The sequence below is a fragment of the Pinus tabuliformis genome, chromosome X (genome assembly GCF_031772625.1).
Source record: "Pinus tabuliformis cultivar Carrire ecotype Pingquan chromosome X, CPIR1, whole genome shotgun sequence".
Lineage (NCBI taxonomy): Eukaryota > Viridiplantae > Streptophyta > Pinopsida > Pinales > Pinaceae > Pinus > Pinus tabuliformis.
The window spans coordinates 1,605,691,853-1,605,699,990 of NC_142308.1; the positions used below are offsets into that span (position 1 = coordinate 1,605,691,853).

The 8,138-nt window shown below is 39.3% G+C and overlaps 1 pseudogene; it reads left to right on the plus strand.

The window, feature by feature from the left end:
• Nucleotides 1-395: 395 nt before the first annotated feature.
• On the plus strand, nucleotides 396-1,955 carry LOC149146181 (small RNA degrading nuclease 1 pseudogene; annotated as a pseudogene).
• Nucleotides 1,956-8,138: the final 6,183 nt, after the last annotated feature.

Sequence of the window (8,138 nt, forward strand, 5' to 3'; positions counted from 1 at the left end):
TTAGGAATGTAGGCAGCATTAGTCAATCCAGCAAAGGTTATGGCATCCTTAAAGCAGATTGGAAATTCATCTGCAACCATGGGATGAAGATACTCCACCTCCATTTGCGATGCAAAACCTTAAGCAGGCCCTTAGGCCACATGCTAATGGATGTTGGGTCATAGGGGTCTGTAAACCAGCAAAAGGTAGAATTTTTCAGTGAGTATAGCTGAGACATGAGAATGGCAGGGATGACCTTCTCAGACTCATGATGTGGATTGGGTCCAGCATTCCCATGAGGCATCAAAGTGAGATCTGCTACCATTTGCAATCCATGAATCCACCAAGCATGCTTTATTTTCGGATACCCACTTGTCCCTGGTTTGTCTTTTCTAGGGGCCTCTACAACCTTATTATTTCTACAACGTTTCAATCAGCGTCTTTGAAACTGTGGCTACAGACGGTGTGGCCTTCTCATTATTTTGAGGAAAGGGGCACTGCAGGTCCGCGCTACCCTAATTTTATTTTAAGGACAACAATGGCGGAATGCGCTGTCAACTTTACAGAGGAAGACAAAGAGATTCTTGTGAAAATTGTCAAAGTGGCTCAAGCACTTCAGATCAAAGGCTCGAAAGGAGATTGGCAGGAATTTTTAAATTTACATGATAGTAAATTTGGTTCATCAGTTTGTGACCCTGGAAAAAATCATGGGATGTTCTGGCAGGTTTTGTGAAGACATTTACTACCAAGGAAGACCTTAAGGTGGTTACTAGAATCATGAGGTGGAAAAAGCGCAAACTTAAGCGATCACGTGTGAAGGAGTCTTTAGACACTTCTCCTGAGCAGAGAAGGATCTTGTACGTCTAACTTATAATAAACAGCCAAATTTTGAAAAGCTATATTCATTTCCTTCCTATCATAAGGAATGGCTGGTAACAAAACTGGGGAAGGTACCAAATTCGAGCAGTCCAGAAAGGCTGATATCTATAGATTGTGAGATGGTCCGATGTGAAGATGGATCAGAAGAGGTGGTGAAAGTTTGTGCGGTCGATCAAAATTTAGAGACTGTGATGGATCTTCTTGTGAAACCATCAAAACCTGTAGTTAACTACCTGATAGAAATAACAGGAGTTACTGCTGAGGATCTCGAGGGTGTAACCTGTAATTTGAAAGATGTACAGAAAAAACTCAAGAAATTACTCACGCCAAAAACAATTGTAATAGGACACAGTTTGCATCACGACCTAAGAGTATTGAAGGTAGACCATGCTAGGGTTATTGATACAGCATTCATATTCCAGTATCAGGATAAGCCTAGTTGTTACACCCCTAGATTAAGCAAATTGTGTAAGGTTGTGCTAGGATATGACTTACGAGAGGAAGGAAAGCCACACAATTGTTTGGATGATGCCATTGCTGCAATGAGATTGACCCTTTCCAAACTAGAACGTGGACTTAATGATCCTCTTGACATGGGTGATTTTGAAGTAAACGAAGCAGACTTTTCAAAGCTTTGTATTCATAAAATACCCATTGGTACTTCTCGGGATAAACTACAGAATCTTTTTCCAGAGAAATATTCTGTTGAAATCCAGGCATTCTCTCGTGTCAAGAACAAACATTGCACAACATTTGTTGTTTTCAAGACTATGAAAGATGCAGATGAAGCATTTGAAAATTTAAAGGGGGAGTTGGAAAAGGACTCATATGGGCGTCCTCAGAAATGTGTCTCATTTTGTGCAGGTGGTTCAAAGAAAGGATCAAACATTGATATCATTGTACGAAAAATGCATGTCTTAAAATATGAAGCTCCGGATTCTCAGTTAGATGAGCGCAAAAATGATTTAGTTCTTTTGACAAGGAAGAGGCCTAGTGAAAGCATTGACTATATATGTAGCGCAGACACAGAAGAAGAGGCATTACAAAATAGCAAAGCAATGTCTCGGCTCTTTAGGATGTATAGTCATTCCGTATAAAGCAATGAGCCATACTAATGTGAGTCATGTCATATTATAGGCGGCCACAAGAGCGAGTTTTTCCAGAAGTCATAGGGGCCACTTTTTGTTATAGCAAGCCATCGTTTGATTCATATCAAATAAAAGTGTTGATACGTGAGCCATTGCAAAGTGATGCAACAAAAGACAGAGAGCCTATGTGGGTTTGTTTGGACCACCAAAGGATGTTGAGTAGTGTACCATAAATTACAGTAGTCCAAACTATGTGTTACCACTAAACAATACTTTTGAACCATATGATCTCAATAATATGTATAATGCGAGCTTCTGAGAATTATACAATCCACAGATCATGTGATCTACAAAGATATGTCGTAGATTCCAAAATTATGAGAGCTACTACAGGTGTGAGCCAAGAGTGAGCCCATAAACATATATGACCTGAAATATGGTCAAAGTAAAGAGTCTTTTACAGATGCGAGTCTTCGAATAGACTGAGCCATCGAGACATATAACAAAGTTGCAAGCCAACTCTCCGAGACAGATGCCAGAATTTATTCCGAGACATATATAATTATATGTAAGCCAGAGATGCATCAATGAGATACCACTGCACCTCTGTCAATGTGATACAGACAATGAACGGACTTCTTGAGTGTTATCACAAAATTTTCCAGCCCAGAATACGAATTGTCCCTAATTTCAACAGAACGAGAATCTCCAAGGTTTTTCGATCCAATTGAGTGTGATCTTTAGCTATTTCAGAATTTAGCAATAAGCACCCAGTAATAAAATTTCAACATTGGGATATCAATGTTTACATTTTAATCCAATGGTGAACATTCCAACATTTTTTTTTTAATTTGTGTTCATTTTCCTTTCACGGTTCGCTACAGTCATGACCCGTGTCATCTTGATGGAACGTTGAGGGCGGCCACGAAATGTGTTAAAACGAACAGGGCAGACTTCTTGTTCCTGAGATATCTTGTTAACTCACGTTCTAAACCTTAAGAAAGTTTACAATTCAGCCATGTTGTCTCAGTCGAATTGCCAGAAAGTCGGCTCGTTTTCTAATATCTACGGGTATGCCAGAGAAAATTCAGGCCTTCTAAAACAGGGGTTTATGCCTTGGAGGGAACTGTGAAGTTTTTATCATACCCGTCTATCAGAAGATCGAGGGAAAGTCCATGGAGATTCTGCAGTTCGCAGATAAAAAGATGGGTAATGTGATCAATAAGCTTGACAGTTGTGTGCCTCCGGCACTGAAATCACGGTCTAGTGAATTTTACGGGGCGGCAAAAGGGCGCCCGAAGTTACCAGGTCCGTCGTCACTGAATTTCGACAAGTTGGGCCAGTGGAAAAGGTCAAAGAAGTGGGGAAAACTCTGTATGCCAAATCTGAACCCTCCGCCAAGAACTTGTATAATAATTACGAGCCTGTTGTAGAGAAATGGTAAAGAGGATTTTGTATGAGCTGCACAGCAGCCCAGTTTTACTTGAAGATACTGGTCTAGGCCTTGCAGAAGAGTGCTCAACACTAGGTGACTGTCGGACAGGGACAGCTAAAGTCACTAATGTTTATGACCTACCTGCTAAGAGAATGATACACAGTTGGCCCCAAAATATGCTTTAAAATACCATATTGTTACAGAAACCCAATTTTTTAATAATGAATACAATTTAATTGAAAAGCACATACTAACATCATTTTCCTAGGTCCAAGAGTTTGAACTTGGCTCTGATACCAAGTGTAAGGACCTTTATTACCAAGTGTAAGGACCACAATTCAGACTATTTTTTTTTTTTTTTTTTTGCAGCAAATACAACCAGAAAATAAACGCATTGAAATTTCAAATTTATTTAGCACACACATTCCTGACACTCATTTCAGGAAAACAATATCATAACATACATTTACATATGTTTAACTAAGATCAATAGTAATGAAATACATGTGTACCGTTCACCAGAAGACGAGACTCCGCTTGCTCTGTTGTTACTGGTATTCCCTTGTAGCCGGTCACCTCCGCGAGTGAATGATAACGCACTTGATCTGAATACGAAGACCCACCGGTTAACCTCCCAGCCTACTCCTTGGATACTCTTCTTCCCCGCGGACCCCCGAGCTGCAATGGGGTTGTACAATGGAGGAAAGCACTAGCTGGTAGAGGAGAGCACACCTTGGCTCAAGAGTCCCCTCTCTAAAATCCTCTACCTCACCAAACTCACTATAGCTTTGTAATCACTGCTCTGACATCATCTCGTCCACCCAACCATAAGGTTCCCCAAAAAGTCCCTTCTCCCATGGCTTACCCCTTCTTTTATAGGAGTCCTCATAGGTGACACTTGTCATGTCATGCACAATTAATTTTTTTTATATATATAATTCAATAACTTGATTATTCACCCACCCATGTGTCATTCTCACATCAAGGGTCTCCCAAAATTATTTACTTAAATTTTTATTTAAAACTAATATTTTCCTCACCTCAACAAGATTCCTATTTCTTCTCCTAGTTGTCTCTTTATTCCCCCCCTTTTATTCCTTAATTTGTGTTCATTACTTGAAGTCAATTAATGAGTCAATATTTTATCCCCAATCTACTCCCTAATTTAACTCAGGTTATCTCCTAGATGGATATTCTTATGTTGGTTGTTGACACATGGAGCTTCTCTACATTTCTCTAAATTTAATTTATTATTCTCATTTTAATTCACCTTCCTCTTTTCTTAATTAGGTTTAAATTAGTTTAGGATTAACCTTTATCCTTACCATTATGTTTGTCTTTCCCCTTTTTCCTAATTAAACCACATAACCTTCCTAGTATTTTCCAAAATGGGAAGGGTAGAGTTTTTAAGGTACTCTATTTTAATTCTTCCTATGATCCTCCTTATTCCAAGTTTTATTTTTGATTTAATTACATTGGTTTCTAATCATCATTTACCCTTGATGTAAATTTACCTAGTTTTCATTCCTTGCTTATATTTATTTATTATTATTTATTTTTAATGATTCCAAGGATGCCAAGTTTGGTTGTGCCCTTCAAGAACTTCCCTAGAAGTTCCAAGGGTGCCACACCTAATAGCTTATTTGTGATGTCAAGGGTGCCAGTTTGGTTGTGCCCTTCAAGAACTTCCCTAGAAGTTCCAAGGGTGCCACACCTAATAGTTTATTTGTGATGCCAAGGGTGCCAAGTTGGTCGTGCCCTTCAAGAAATTCCCCTGAAGTTCCAAGGGTGCCACACCACTTGCCCTTCAAGCATCCAGTGATTACGAGGGGAAAGTATAGTGCAACGTCATAGACCACTATCATCTCTTATGTTGCCTGCTATAGTGAGACGAATGGTGTCGGGGATCAAGGAATCCGCCTTGATGCGCGCCCCCCGGTAAAGTCCTCATGAGTGACCCAACTTTGGAACCTGCCCTCATGGCATCGTGATCTTCAAGGCGAAGGTGTTTCAACCCTTCCAGCCCAAGTCACGGCGGGAGTGCTAGTGGGTGAGATCAGGGACTCTGTCCCACCCCTCCCACGTAGTTCCATCCACTTGTACAACCCCATCACCCATATGTGAGTCATTTGGTCAAGCAACTAATTTGTGCCTGCAACCATTAATATATCATCAGAATATAGTTAAACATATATGGCAGATTCCAAGATCGACTTAGACTTTCAAAGATAAAGTAATATAAATTTTCATCAAACCAGGTGTCATCGACATGTCATATGCGAGTGCCTCTAATGGTTTCCTGCCATACTCAATAATCATCAGTAACAAGGTTTCTCAATATTAGTCAATTATCATAATAGCATCATTAACAATTCCTGGTCATTCACATCATTGTCCATTGTAAGTCTGAACTAAAGGAAGTAGGTAACATAGGGGACACATCCCTCATAGCTATCATCAATAATCATCAATGGAAACATACATATTCATTAAGCTATCAACATCGTAACATCGTAGAAATATACCTATCCATAAAATTTATCCTCATTATGCTTTTAGTAGAGCGCATACATATTCTTTACTACCCTCTTCATAATTTCAAATAGTGACCAACTTAACTATTTAATATTGCAATCATCAGAATACTGATAGATAAGATACATAACCATTCATGCTACCATAATATCAATGGAAAGCATTCATAAACATCACAACCATGAATATCTCAATCGCTAATAATAGTGTCATGGGTCCAGATTCTCAATCTGAGGTCCTCGAAGAATAAAGTGTCTAAGATAATGTCGTATTAGGGTCAAGAACCTAGAGTGGGCACTACAACAGGAGTCTATGATTTTTTTTCTACATCAGGAGTCTGATGCAGGAACATCCTGCTTAGAATACTATTGTTCATTTGGTTGATTTAGGGGGTGATGTTTTTAATTATTTTTAGGAATCTTGAATAGATTGAGTGAGAAATCTATGTGTGAGGTTTTCAGTTGTGAAATATTCTCAACTATGTGAGAATATCAAGGATAATTGATATGTGTAGATCTCGTAGAGACCTTAGGGATTACGGGATCCTCGAATAGGAATTAGTTGAGTAAATTATGGGAAAAATGGATTTCGTATAATCCATAATTATTTTAATTAATCTATAAATGTAAGCTTGCGAGGAGAGTGAAAAACAAGTGTTAGAGAGAGCTAAGTAGTGGAGAGAATATATCATAGCACGAGATGTTCTAAATATATATGTAAACATTGTTATGAATGAAAGGAGTTTGTGTTCAAAACTTGTTTCTACGTGATCTTTTATTATGTGATTTGGTTTCATTGATTCTTTAAATCGTAGGTTGAATCCTCTGTTAAATATAGGAAATTGTGTGTGTGAAATTAAAACCATTAGTGGAGTCTGGTGGTTGAGGATCGCCTGGACAAAGGCTTTAATTTGTTGATCGTCGATTGAAAGCGGACAGAGATTGAATGAATTGACAAATCATCATTGATCACAGGTTGGATCAATGATGATCTATTTGGAGAGATCTGAATCGTCCGATCGACAGATCCAATAGATCTAATGGTCATCGCGTGCCAACAAGCGCAGACGATAATTCCAAAATCGGACGCGATAATTTATAGAACTGAGTTAATAGCTCAATTAATCGTGACCGTTTGTTTGAAGGGATGATATCTGATGGTAATCGCGTTGGAAGATGCACACAATTTAATCCAGCTTTCGGATGTGATATTTTATGGATTGCGATTTAATCCAGTTGAATTTTGGATCGATCATAGCCGTTCATTATGAATGGACGAGATCCGACGGATATCGCTCTGGAAGATGCTTGTTGGTTAGCATTTGATTCAGATGCGATAAGGTTTGGACTGGATTTTAATTTGTTTGGGATCCACAAAAGAGATCAGGGTCTGATAGTTTGGTAAATAGGGATTTTATTTGTTTAAATTCCGGCTGCGATAAACAAATTAACCAAATCTATGGGCCCATAACCCACAGGTCCGTGAATTATGTAAAGATGCAGTTTTGCTTCATCAATATCGAACCGACAGTTGGAAGTGTGTGAGGAAGGCCATAACCAAAGAGTTAAAGTCAACATAGGTAGCTCGAGGCAACTAGATATACCATTTTGCGGCATCACCTGTTAAGGTTCTCTGAAAGAGGCAGAGACAAATAGAATCATCAATGTAAGAATTTAAGAACACCATAAGTGATATTTCATCACATGGGCTTGAGGGTCCTCTTTAGACTTTCCTTCGAACTTATGGAAATCGCTTGGGATTTTAGTAGGAACTGGAGGCCAGTAAGGAGAATGAAAAATCGGATCATTGGTAAGCCTCAAGACGTGAGGCAGTTCCAACGTGGCCAAAAATGGTAATTGTGGATTGAATGGCATGTAGGGCCTTTGAGGAGGCCCAAACTGTGGGTTCCAACCTTGCTGGTAAGGATTCTGCCCCCATAGTGGAGGATTTTGACCATACAGGATTTGATTTTTCCCCCACTGAGGGGTACCTTGACCATAAGGTGGATTTTGTCCATGGTAGGTTTGATATTGACCTACCATAGACCGTTGATAAGCATTATACACAACATACGAGTTGTAAGGTTGTTGCACCTGTTAACCCTTGACATGAAGAGATTGGCCCTGCTGTTGCAGGGGTTGACCTTGTGTCTGTAAGGGCTGACCTTGTTGATATACATATTGAGCAGGCTGCTGAACAAACTGAGTTTGTTGTTGCGAAGG